The sequence below is a fragment of the Chiloscyllium punctatum genome, chromosome 30 (genome assembly GCF_047496795.1).
Source record: "Chiloscyllium punctatum isolate Juve2018m chromosome 30, sChiPun1.3, whole genome shotgun sequence".
NCBI lineage: Eukaryota > Metazoa > Chordata > Chondrichthyes > Orectolobiformes > Hemiscylliidae > Chiloscyllium > Chiloscyllium punctatum.
This window is the reverse complement of record NC_092768.1, coordinates 32440548-32454220: the sequence shown is the minus strand read 5'-3', so window position 1 is coordinate 32454220 and position 13673 is coordinate 32440548. Positions and strand designations below refer to the sequence as shown.

The 13673-nt window shown below is 51.2% G+C and overlaps 1 protein-coding gene across 2 annotated transcripts in view; it reads right to left on the bottom strand.

Moving 5' to 3' along the window:
• LOC140455397 (flotillin-1-like) overlaps nt 1–10649 on the bottom strand; it is a 43852-nt gene extending 33203 nt beyond the window's left edge. Inside the window, exon 1 of one of the 2 annotated variants that reach the window (XM_072550205.1) lies at nt 10630–10649. The gene's annotated coding sequence lies outside the window, so the exon portion shown is untranslated. Of the gene's footprint in view, nt 1–9967; nt 10117–10629 lie in introns of those variants that run through there. The other variant, XM_072550204.1, reaches the window with a different exon arrangement.
• Between the last annotated feature and the right edge of the window lie 3024 nt (nt 10650–13673).

Genomic DNA, 13673 nt, shown 5'->3' with positions numbered 1-13673 from the left:
TAGGAAGAATGGCAAAGGGGATGTAGAATAGAATGAGGCAAGACTGTAGTTCCCTTGTAAGAGGGGGGGGGGGGAACGGAACAGGGTAAAACACACTCATGGTACCCAAAGTCAGCTACATGATCAGTTTTTTATGTAGTGACACAGATTGGATCAGGGTAGGACTGTAGTCACTGGATTTTAACAGAATGAGGGGAGCCTCATAGCAATCTATAGAGATTTTAACAGGAGGATGAGGGCTAAATGCAGGAAGTGTGTTCACGATGACAAGAGAGCCCAAAGCCAGGGGTTACAGTGTAAGGTGCACCCTTTAGAACTGACATGGGGAGAAATGTCTTCACCCAGAGGGTGGTGAGGCCCTGGAGTTAACTCGGTTGAGGCCAAACCGTTGAATGTTTTCAAGAAAGAGTTAGAGTTAGTTCCTCGCGCAAAATGGAAAGGCGAGAAAACGGGAGCAGGATAATGATCAGCCATGATCCTACCGAATGACGCAGCAGGCTCCAAGGGCCGAATGGTCTACTCCTGCTCTGATTTTCCAGGTTGCTAGCCTTACCTGATCTGGCCTACATACCACTCCAGGCCGATCGCAATATGGTGGACTCCGCTCTCAGTACAATTAACAATAAAGGCCCACTCCCTGAGCATAATAAATCAAACATGATCCTGGGATTCGGGCTTTCTTGCCCAGTGACATTACAACATCAGTACCTCCCTGCTGGTTCGATGCAGTTATTCTCCCAACTGCTCCGACGACTGGTGGCGCTTTAACCTCAGGGTCACCACGTCGCAGACAAGGGGAGGGGTCGAAGAGGGCAGTCTATCACAGTGACCTCAGCTGGTGAGGGAATTGAACCCACACTAATGGCCACACTCTGCATCGCACACTCATCTGCCCGGCAGCTCAGTGGTTAGCACTGCTGACTCACAGCGCCAGGGACCCGGGTTCGATCCCACCCTCGGGCGACTGTCTGTGAGGAGTCTGCATATGCTCCCAGTGTCTGCTCCAGTTTCCTCCCACAATCTAAAGATGTGCAGGTTAGGGTGGATGGTCCGCGATAAATTCCCGTACTGTCCAAGGAATGGAACTAAACTGAATTGAACATGCAGGTTAGGTTGGATTAGCCATGGGAAACGCAGAATCAGAGAGATAAGGAAGGGGGAAGGGCCTGAGTGGGATGCTGTTCAGAGGGTTGGTATGGTCGCATTGGGCCGAACGGCCCGTTTCCACACCATGGGGATTCTATTCCATTCTGGCCCCCAGACGTGAGGCAGCAGAACTCTGCAAGTACCGCCTGGGTGTGAGGGAGCCGCACTGTAATCCGTAAACGGGGGGTAGTAGGGGTGGACCGTAACACATGTTCCCGTCCTGTCCTGCCCCCTCCCACCCCGGGAAGGACGGTTTCACTGGCATTTGAGGCAATTCAGGAGCCACCACAGGGTGGGCACCAGCCTCTGCTTGCACGTGCACTCGCTCACTCTTCGAGATCGTGAGGATTAATCCCCAGAGGGACTTCTCGGTCTGTTCTGTCAGGTGATGGACCCCACAGTATGCAGTCACCCCCCCCACCCCCCTCCTCCCCTGGGGTTGGTTGGTTGGTTGGTTGGTTGGTGGGGGGAGGGAGGGAGGAGGGGGTCCCTGGCCCTCTCATCCAACATCACAGGGAGTGTTCACCCTGACCACCGTCTCTGCTTCTCCCATGGGTGGCATGGTGGCTGAGTGGTTAGCACTGCTCCCTCGCAGCACCAGGGACCCAGGTTCAATTCCAGCCTCAGGTGACTGTCTGTGTGGAGTTTGCACATTCTCCCCGTGTCTGCGTGGGTTTCCTCCGGGTGCTCCGGTTTCCCCCCCACAATCTGAATATGTGCAGGTCAGGTGAATTGGCCATGGGAAATTGCCCGAAGTGTTAGGTGCATTAGTTGGAGGGAAATGGGTCTGGGTGGATTACTCTTCGGAGGGTCGGTGTGGATTGGTTGGGCTGAAGGGCCTGTTTCAACACTATAGAGAATCTAATCTAATTTCCACTGCGACTGCACTTTGAAAACACTTCGCTGACTTTGGAGACCTCTGGTAATTGTAAGCTGCGCTACACAAATGCAAGCCCCCTCTGCCTTTTGGAACAGAATTCCACACCTTCCTATGAGGTTCATAAGATCATGGTTTGGACAAATGGACAAAGTCTTCTCCCTGGGGTGGGGGAGTCCAGAACTATAGGGCATAGGTTTAGGGTGAGAGGGGAAAGATATAAAAGAGACCTATGGGGCAACTGTTTCACACAGAGGGTGGTACGTGTACGGAATGAGCTGCCAGAGGAAGTGGCGGAGCTTGTACAATTATAACGTTTAAAAAGCATCTGGATGGGTATATGAATAGGAAGGGTTTGGAGGGATATGGGCCGGGTGCTGGCAGGTGGGATGAGGTTGGGTTGGGATATCTGGTCGGCGTGGACGGGTTGGACCGAAGGGTCTGTTTCCTTGCTGTACATCTCTATGATTCCACACCCTCAAAGCAGACACCAGACTCTCCGATCAGGGATACAGGGCCATGCCTCTGGGGAGGAGGCAGCCTCTGCAATCCCGGCAACAATTTAGGGACACAGCGGCAGCGTGCACAGACCAGTTCAGACTGCACCGAGAACAGGGACAGAGGGAAAATAAAGTCACTGGATTACTCGGAGGGTGTGAAACGGGATGAGGTGCCACTTTCCGAGAGTCAGGGCAGACAGGACAGGATCAGTGACCCGCTTCTGAGCTGTTCAGCATGCGAGAGAGACAGAGAGAGACACAGTCATAGAGATGTACAGCACGGAAACAGACCCTTCAGTCCAACCCGTCCATTCCGACCCGTTATTCCAACCCAATCTCGTCCCACCTGCCACCACCCGGCCCATATCCCTCCAAACCCTTCCTATTCATATACCCATCCAGATGCCTTTTAAATGTTGCAATTGTACCAGCCTCCACCACATCCTCTGGCAGCTCATTCCGTACACGTACCACCCTCTGTGTGAAAAAGTTGCCCCTTAGGTCTCTTGTATATCTTTCCCCTCTCACCCTAAACTTATGCCCTCTTGCTCTGGACCCCCCCACCCCAGGGTAAAGACCTTGTCTATTTACCCTATCTATGCCCCTCATGATTGTATAAACCTCTGCAAGGTCACCCCTCAGCCCCCGACGCTCCAGGGAAAACAGCCCCAGCCTGTTCAGCATCTCCCTGTAGCTCAAACCCTCCGACCCTGGTCACATCCTCGTGAATCTTTTCTGCACCCTGTCAAGTTTCTCAATATCCTTCAGACAGGAAGGAGACCGGAACCGCACACAATATTCCAAACGTGGCTCAGGCAGGTGTTTAATAACCAAGTCCCAGCACCAGCCACCTTCTGACTGGAGATTTCCTCTGCCACACTCCGAAGGCTGTGGTTGTGGCACTCAGTAAACCCAGCACATGCATTCCCACTGAAACTTTCCCTGAAACGGGACTCTGAAAACAGGGAAATTCTGCTAGAGAAACGCAATCAGCGACCGCGCCCTTCTCTTTTGGGAACGCCCACATCTCTGAACATTATCAATATCATCAATGCACTGACAGTTGAACACTGCCTGATCCCTCACAGGCCCCATCTCTCATACTCTTCTGCACATTCTCCACCCCCCTCCCCCCTTCCACCCTCAGGACGACACGCTTTGCATTTTGACAATAGCTGAAACCAGCATGTTTTGACTGACCTCACCCCCCCTCCCTTGTCTGTCTCTCAGCTTACACACCAGGTCTTCAAACCCCCTTATCAGCTCGCCCCAGGATGGTTCAATATGACGTCGCTTCCGAAAAGAGAAAGGGAGTGGACGGGGAAGGTGAAGCAGCTTGAGCCCATCAGGGCGAAGTGCCGTTCGGAATGCTGATAGCGAGCGGGAGGCACCCGATTAAGTGGGGGGGGGGGGGAAACGAGAAAAAAAAAGAGACTAAAACGCAGCTCCTCAGCTTCCCGGGGGCCGTTTGGGAAGAGACTCCACAAAAACCAGAGCTGAACTTCTCACGGTCTCCCTACACTCCCTCCCCCCGAGACGTCGCACAGCACATTCCAGCCAATCGAGCGCTTCCTCCCCGTGAAAGAGCTGAGGTAGCAGCGTAATCAGCCAACTCTGAGCACAGCAACATCCCACAAACGGTCATGCCGCTGCAGACACATAACTCGTGAGAGTCTTTCAAGGGATTAAATATTAGCCAGGCCTCTGGTGCTCTGTCTCTCTCTCTCTCTCTCTCTGTCAAACAGCTGCTGAATGGGGTGGGGGTTTGGGGTCTTTCAAGATATACTGTGGACAGCAAGGTGGCTCAGTGATTAGCACTGCTGACTCACAGCGCCAGGAATCCAGGTTCGATTCCAGCCTCTGGCAACTGTCTGTGTGGAGTTTGCACATTCTCCCCGTGCCTGCGTGGGTCTCCTCCCACAGTCCAAAGGTGCACACGTTAGGAGGGATTGACCACACTAAATTGCCAATGTGTTCAGGGATGTGTAGGCCAGGTGCATTATTATGGGTAAATATAGGATAGGAGGTGAATGGGTCTGGGTTGGATACTCTTCGGAGGGTCAGTGTGGACCTGTTGGGTCGAAGGGCCTGTTTCCATACTGTAGGGATTCCATAATTGATATTGCCAGGGTGTTTCTGTCAATGACTGCACCGTTGACAGTGCAGCACTCTGTTGGCTGTACATGCTGGATGGGGCCTGACTCAGAGCCAAGTGTACTACCCTCAGCCTCTGATGAGCTGACAGAAGGTAATGTGCATCTCTCCCCACTAATCCCCCAGCCATCTCTCCACACACAGCAGCATCACCCAAATTATAGGTCATTTCTGGGGGGGGGGGGGGGAGGGTGAACTAAGTGAGGACTGTTTGATGGCTCAACAGCGCACGGTTAAAATAATTCTGATAACACGCTGCATTCAGAGGGCTCCCTCATTTCAGGAGGTTGTGCAGTACTCAGTGGGAACAAATTCCCGCCGATGCTGGGATCTGTACTGAAAACAACAAACACAGCGGGTCAGACAGCAGCCATGGAGAGAGAGCAAGCTAAGACTTCAAGCCCAGATAACTCTTTCCTCATTTCCCCTTCCCGCACCTCACCCTAGTTCCAATCTTCCAGCTCAGTAACTGTCCCCATGACTTGTCCTACCTGCCTATCTTCCTTCCCACCTATCCACTCCACCCTCCTCCCTGACCTATCACCTCCATCCCTACCCCCATTCACCTATCGCACTCTATGCTACTTTCTCCCCGACCCCACCCTCCTCTCATTTATCTCTCCACCCTGCCTCTCTTCCTGATGAAGGGCTTTTGCCCGAAACGTCGATTTTCCTACTCCTCGGATGCTGCCTGAACTGCTGTGCTTTTCCAGCACCACTCTGATCTAGAATTCTTTGCCAGGAGCTGAGTTTTCACACTTGTATTAAAATGTTGAAGATATTCTGTCAACCTGAGTTTTGGCGGGGGGGGGAATGGTTGATGCAATGTGTGATTTAGGATTGCACGTTAGATTGAGCAACAGAACAGTAACGGTTTGATTCTCCAGAACAATGTGGAACATTCTTTTCACAACCCCGCGGCCACTTCCTCAATGGATTGTTTCAAACTGCGTTCCTGAAGCAGGAGGATTGCCCAAGAACCTGGCGGGGGTTGGCCGCGCAGATGATAAACCGACAGGTTGCAATATCGTTTCAACGACCTCACAGCTCGCAGAGCACCGAATGGAATCGCAAAACATCCTGCAGAGGCACCTTCTGGAACTCTATCCAGTCAAAACACTGAGCTCTCGTGGTCTTTTCAGGGATCTGGGCCTTCTGAATACCCTTGACCTACACGGTCTCCCACATTAAGTTACACAGGATGTTGGGTGAGGCCCCTTTTGGAGTACTGAGTCCAGTTCTGGTCAGCCTGCTCTCGGAAGATATTCTTCAGCTGGAGAGGGCTCAGAAGAGATGTGGCCAGAAATGGAGGTTTCGAGATATAAAAACAGACGGAAAGGAGTGGGATTTTACTCACTTGAGTGTCGGAGGTTGTTATTGGGATTTACAATGGGTACGGACAGGGTTAATAGCTGGTGTCTTTTCCCCTGGGGTGGAGGAACTCAAAACTAGGGGGTCAGTTTTAAAGGTTTAAAAAGGGCATGAGGGGCAACGTTTTTTGTACAGAAGGTGGTTCGCAACTTCAAGTACAACGTTTAAAAGACGTTTAGCGAAGTTCGTGAATAGGAAGAGTTTGGAGGGACATGGGCCAGGAGCAGGCAGGTGGCATGGGTTTAGTTTGGGATTATGGTTGGCGTGGACTGATTGGATGGAAGGGCGTTTTGCTGTGCTGTATGACTTCATGACTCGGTTACTGTAGATCCGGAGTTACACAGAAGTCAAAATGGCGGTCTGCCCTCGCTCAAGGACGTTAGTGAATCAGCTGACCTTCCATCACAAGGACAGGGCGGTGGATGTTGTCTGTATGGATTTCAGTAAGGCCTTTGATAAGATTCCACGTGGTAGGCTGCTCTGAAAGGTTAGATCACATGGAATTCAAGGTGAGCTGACAAATTGGCTTGATGGTAGGAAGCAGAAAGTAACAGTGGAAGGATGCTTGTCAGACTGGAGGCCTGTGACGAGTGGAGTGCCTCAGGGATCAGTGCTGGGCCCATTACTGTCTGTTATCTATATCAATGATCTGGATGAGAATGTACAAGGCCTGCTGAGTAAGTTTGCAGATGACACTGAAACAGGTGATATCTTGGACAGTGACAAAATTGCAGCAGGACCTTGACCAGCTGGGGAAGGGGGTTGGAAAATGGCAAAGGGAGCTTAATATATATAAGCAGGAGGCCTTGCATTTTGGAAAGTCAAATCAAGGGAGGAGTTTCATGGTGAATGGTAGGGCATTAAGGAGTGTAGTGGTACAGAGGGACCTTGGAGTTCAGGTGCAGTGTTCTCCGAAAGTGGAGTCACAGGTAGACAGGGCAGTGAAGGCAGCTCTTGGCACACTGGCCTGCATTAGTCAGGGCACTGAGTATAGATGTTGGGAAGTTATTTTGCAGTTGTACAGGACGCTGGTGAGGCTGCACTTGGGAGTATTGTGTTCAGTTTTGGTCACCTTGCTATAGGAACGACGTTACTAAGCTGGAAAGAGCACAGAAGGAACTTACAGAGATATTGCCAGGACTCAACAGTCTGAGTTATTGGGAGGGCTTGGACAAGCATTGGATCTTCCCAGTGTAGGAGACTGAATGGGGATCTTATAGAAGTGTATAAGATCATGAGGGGCATGGGGAGGGTAAATGCACTCAGGGTTGGGGAATCGAGGACTGGAGGGCCTCAGTTTAAGGTTCGAGTGGAAAGAATACAAGGGAACCTGAGAGGCAACTTTTTTACACAGAGAGTGGTATACATATGGAATGAGCTGCCAGTGGAAGTGGTTGAGGCGGGTATGTTAACAACAGTTAAAAGCCATCTGGACAAATACATGGATAGGAACCATTTAGAAGGAGATGGATCTCTTCTGCACTGTTTACAGCAGACCTGAGTAACATTCAGATGTAGAATAGTAAATGGCAAGTCATATTCACCCGCTACAGTGTCAGACAATGAGAGAATCAGACCATCTCCCTTGACATTCAACAGGATTATCATCCAGAGCCTTCCAACATCAGCATTGAGAGTTACCATTAACCAGGAACACAACTGGACCAGATGCATAACCATAATCAGATCGATAATTCTTCAAAGCTTGCATCACAGGGATTTAGGGTGGTTAAGAAGGCACTTGACACACTTGCCTTCATTGCTCAGCCCACTAAGGATCAGAGTTGGGACGTCACATCAGGTTGTACATGACAATAGTAAAGCCTCTTCTAGAGCACTGTGTCCAGTTCAGGGTCACCCTGTTATAGGAAGGATATTATTGAACTGGAGAGGGTTCAGAAAACATTCACCAGGATGTTGCCAGGAATGGAGGGCTTGAGTTATAAGGAGGATGGGACATTTGTCACTGGAGTGTAGGAGGCTGAGGAGTGACCTTATAAATGTTTATAAAATCAGGATGAGCATAGATAAGGTGCCTTTTCCCTAAGGTGATAAATTTCAAGACCAGGAGGCACATGTTTTAAGGTGAGAGGAGAAAGATTTGGAAACTATATGAGGGGGCAACTGTTTTGACACAGAGCGGTTCGTGTGTGGAATTAACATCCAGAGGAAGTGATGGATCTGGGTACAGTTACAACATTTAAAAGATATTTAGAGAAGTACACGAATAAGAAAGGTTTGGAGGGGTATGGACCAATCGCAAGCAAGGTGGGATTAGTTTAGTTTGGATTATCTTCGGCACGGACTGGTCGGACCCGAAGGGTCTGTTTCCGTGCTGTTTGACTCTAAATAAAACACTGAGGCTACAAGATCAGGTAGGAGCTGGAAATGTGGCGGTGAGTAACTCACCTCCTGACTCCCCAAAGCCTGTCCACCATCTACAAATCAAAAATCACAGGCATAAGAGAATATTTCTGTTTGCCTGGATGAGTGCAGAACAAAGTCTCTCAAGAAGCCCAACATCATCCTGGACAACCAGTTGACTGGCACCACATCCACAAACATTCACTCCCTCCACCAGCAACAATCAGTGGTGCGGGGTACACTCTCCATCCACAGCTCGCACTGCAACAACTCACCAAGACTCTTTCAACTTAACAACCTCAAAACCTTCTCCTTAACCAAGCAACTTTCTTCAGCCCAATACACGTGTTGCTATTTGGACTCTTGACACAGTAAACAGAATAAGTCAATGACTAGAACTACAGAAAACAAACATTCTGCAGTGAATCCGCACCAGTTGCCTGCAAGAATAAATCAACAAACCCACTCCCCCTGTTTTTTTTCTTTGAAGCCTTTCAAATTCTTTACCACTTGCCCCCACAGCCCCACCCAACTTGATTTTGACATCAAGGCATCAGCAGTTCATCCTCCTCTCTGCTTTTGCAGGGATTCTTCCATAACTTCCAAGATTAAACCTAAATTCCACAGGTGCTGGAGAACTGCCTGAAAGTGAAGGTGAAACTCAGCAGGGTCTGGTGACATCGGTGGGGAGAGGAACAGAGTTAATAAACCATATCAGGATCAAAGCGTTAACCTAATTCCTCCGTCCACAGGGACTCCCTGTGGAGTTCCTGCACACTTTCTGTCCTGACGTGGAGGTGCTGATGTTGGACTCGAGTGGACAAAGTTAAAAGCCACACGACACCAGTTTATAGTCCAACAGGTTTATTAATTTTCATAGCAGTACCCCCTTATCGGGTAACTGGGGGGCAGGATCATAAGACACAGAATTTATAGCAAAAGATCAGTGTCATGCAAGTAAAACGCTATATTGAACAAACCTAGATTGCAGTTTTTTGTCCAATATATAATTATAATTATGTGACACTGTGATCTTTTGTTATAAATTCTGCGTCCTATGATTCTACCCAACTAGCTACGTGACGAAGGAGCAGAGCTCCAAAAACCAGTACTTCCAAATAAACCTGTTGGACTATAACCTGGTGTTGTGCGACATTTAACTTTCTGTCCTCGCCACCAGTTACTGCCTTCCCTTCCCTACGCCTCTGCCTCAAAGGAGCTCAGGCCACCTGGAAGTGATACTGAAATCACAGCAAACACACAGCAAAACAAACCCTCCCCTCTCCCCACCATGAAGAAAAAGGGATGTTAAACATTGCAAATATCCAAAATGAAACAAGTTTTCCCTTTGCTCCTTCTCCTGGCACAGGGCTGCAGTTTCCTCGTTGCATTTTGGTGCAGGGCTTGTTGTGCAATGCAAGAGCTCAGAGCCCAGCCACCCCCACAACCCCAAACCCAAACCCAGGGCTGTTCTGCTGCTAAAGGCCCAAGTTCAGGTTCACCCACCCCTGCCCTTTCCTGTTCTCCATGTGTGTGTCTCTCTCTCTGCACTCACCTTTGCCCCTGAGGCCACACTTCCCCCAACGCCAGCCGGTCTCTCCTTCTTCTTTCCCCTTCTCTCTCTCTCTCTCTCAGCCCTTGGAGGACTGCACTCACTGACACACCCAGGCTCAGGCTTCAACTCCAACAACAAGAGGGCTCGGCGGTCCTCCAGACACAGCGCCACCAACCGGAGGGGAGGTGCCAAATGCCCACGCCACCCCCGCAGCTCACAGCACCCAAAGGGGTGGAGGCGGTCCTCCAGAGACAGCGCCATCCGCGGCGGGGATGAATCAATGCCTGGAGGACAGCACTCACTCACACAGCCAGGCTCAGGTTTCAGCTCCAATAACAAGCGGACAGGCCGGTCCTCCAGACACAGCGCCACCACCCGGAGGGGAGGTGCCAAGTGCCCCCCCCCGCTCACAGCACCCGAATAGGTGGAGGCGGTCCTCCAGACACAGCGCCATCTGCGGCGAGTTGAATCAATGCCTGAAAGACTGCACTCACTGACACACAAGCTCAGGCTTCAGCTCCAAACAAGCGGGCATGCCGGTCTTCCAGACACAGCGCCACCACCCGGCGGGGAAGTGCCAAATACCCCCCTCGCACCGCCCCTGAAGAGGTGGAGGCGGTCCTCCAGAGACAGCGCCATCCGCCGCGGGGATGAATCAATACCTGTAAGACTGCACTCACTGACACACCCAGGCTCAGGCTCAGGCTTCAGCTCCAGACACAGCGCCACCACCCGCCGGGGAAGTGCCAAATACCCCCTCGCACCGCCCCCGAAGAGGTGGAGGCGGTCCTCCAGAGACAGCGCCATCCGCCGCGGGGATGAATCAATACCTGTAAGACTGAACTCACTGACACCCCCAGGCCCAGGCCCAGGCCCAGGCTCAGGCTCAGGCTTCAGCTCCAGAGACAGCGACACCCCGGCGGTGAGGAACCAATGCCTCCACACCGTCCCCAAAGGTAAAAATCACACAACACCAGGTTATACTCCAACAGGTTTAATTAGAAGCGTCGCTCCTTCATCCCCAAAGGGGTGGTGATGGTAGTCCACAGACAGCGCCACCGTCCGAGGGGACAAACCAATGCCCCAACACCGCCGCCAAAGGGGTCGAGACAGTCCTCCAGGGACAACGTCAACCCCGGCAGAGATGAGCCAATGGCCCCACACCGGCCTCAAAAGGGGTGGGGGCCATTCGCCAGAGACAGCGCCACCAGCCGGCGGAGAGGAGGCTGTGCCCACACACCACAGCACCGTCCCCAAACGGCAAGGAGGCGGTCATCCAGGGACTGCGCCACTCTCGGCGGGGAGGAGCTAATCCTCTCCACTGCACAGCAGCAGCCTCTGGCGGGAAGAGAAGGTCCTCCAGAGACAGCGCCCCCAACTGGCAGGGAGGAGCTAATCTTCCACTGTACAGCAGCGGCCCCTGGTGGTGGGGAGAGGGGTGGTCCTCCAAAGACAGCGCCACCTTCGGCGAGGAGGTGTAAGTGACATTCCAGACAGTACACAGCCCCCAACCCTTTGTTTCATGTGGGCCTGGGGAGTTCTGTTTCCATTTTCAAAGAGGCTCATCATCTCAGTAATTCTGCACTTACTCTTATTCCTCTCCTCCTTAACTACAGTACCTGCTTTGGAGGGGGATGGGTGGGACAAGAAAGAAGTATCTCTTTGGCAAGCAAATACCCACATCTTCAGCTGTTACCCTTTTAGATCTCTAACCTCACCCTTAGTCCAGTGGGACTCTTGCAAAGTGTGTTTTTTTTAATGCATCGCAGATTTTAGTCGCTAATGTATTTGCAATGTGCTATTTTTGCTACTGCTCCCAATTTGCGTTTCTCTTGGCATTCTGCATCCTGCGCTCCCAGCAACTCACATAGAATTTTTTTTCCCCTTATCCTATTCTGAATGCACCTTGACACCCAGTGCATTCATAGAGATGTACAGCATGGAAACAGACCCTTCGGTCCAACTCGTCCGTGCCGACCAGATATCCCAATCCAATCTAGTCCCACCTGCCAGCACCTGGCCCATATCCCTCCAAACCCTTCCTATCCATATACCCATCCAGATGCCTCTTAAATGTTGCAATTGGACCAGTCTCCACCACTTCCTCTGGCAGCTCATTCCATACACGTACCACCCTCTGGGTGAAAAAGTTGCCCTTTAGGTCTATTTTATATCTTTCTCCTCTCAACCTAAACCTATGCCCTCTAGTTCTGGACTCCACAACCCTAGGGAAAAGACATTGTCTATTTATCCTATCCATGCCCCTTATAATTTTATAAACCTCTACAAGGTCAGCCCTCAGTGTCCAACGCTCCAAGGAGAACAGCCCCAGCCTATTCAGCGTGGTCAGTTGTAGAATTCCACGGCACTGAAAAAGGCCTTTCGGCCCAGCGATTCTCTGCTAGTCACAAACAACCAACTAAATATTCTAATCCCATTTTCCAACACTCAGCCCATATCCCTCTAAAGACTTGCCATCGCGAGCGATAGGTTTGTGAGTCCCCTACATTTATTTTCGTGTCTGTGGAGATAATAGGCAAGTGTTTGTGGTACACATGATATTTCAGGTTCAGACCCATGGAAAAAATTAGTGAGTGTCATTTGGTCAGGAACCAGAGCAAAAAGCTATCTTGGAAAACAGACAGAAGCAATTGTTACAACGGGATGGGAATGTAATAACTTTGTAAAGAAATGAAGTGGGAAACAGGGAGTAAGTGAGGGCTGCAGATGCTGGTGATCATAATCAAGAGTGAGGTGCTGGAAAAGCACAACAGGTCAAGCAGCATCTGAGGAAGCAGGAGAATCCATGTTTTAGATATAAGCCCTTCATCAGGAATGAGGCTTGTGAGCTGAGGGGGTGCTGAGAGATAAATGGGAGCGGGGTAGGGCTGGGGGGAAGATAGCTGAGAGTGTGATAGATAGATGGAGGGGGGGTGATAGTAATAGGTCTGCGGTGCAGGTGGACCAGATAGGTGGGAAGGAAGATGGACAGGTAATGAGGATGGCGCCGAGTTGGGAGTTAGGATCTGGGATAAGGTTGGGAGGAGAGCAGCTGAGGAAACTGGTGAAGTCCACATTAATTCGGTGTGGTTGGAGAGTCCCAAGGTGGAAGATGAGGCGTTCCTTCTCCAGGCATCGGGTGGTTGGTACACGCGCTCGATCTCTTTATTTCCAACTGCCGCCGGGACATCGATCACCTCACCCTGTCCACTCCCCTCATCCAGTCCAATCTCTCACCCTCACAACGCACAGCCCTCTGAAATCTCACCATCAAACAAGCGCGCAAGGGGCGGTGCTGTGGTAGTTTGGTGCACTGACCTCTACACCACTGAAGCCAGGCGCCAACACGAAGACACCTCCTCCTAAACCCCCCTTGACCATGACCCCACCCCCCCCCATTGCCAAACCATCATCTCCCAGATCATCCACAACCTCAGGAGATCTCCCACCCACAGCTTCCAACCACATAGTCCAGGAACCCTGCTCTGCCCAGTTCTACCTCCTTCCCAAGATCCACAAGCCTGACCACCCTGGCCGACTCATTGTCTCAGCATGCTCCAGCCCCACAGAACCCATCTCCACCTACCTCAATACTGTCCTATTCCCCCCAGTCCAGGAACTCCCCACATACATTCGAGACACCACCCACGCCCTCCACCTCCTTCAAGACTTCCGTTTCCCCGGCCCCCAATGCCTCATCTTCACC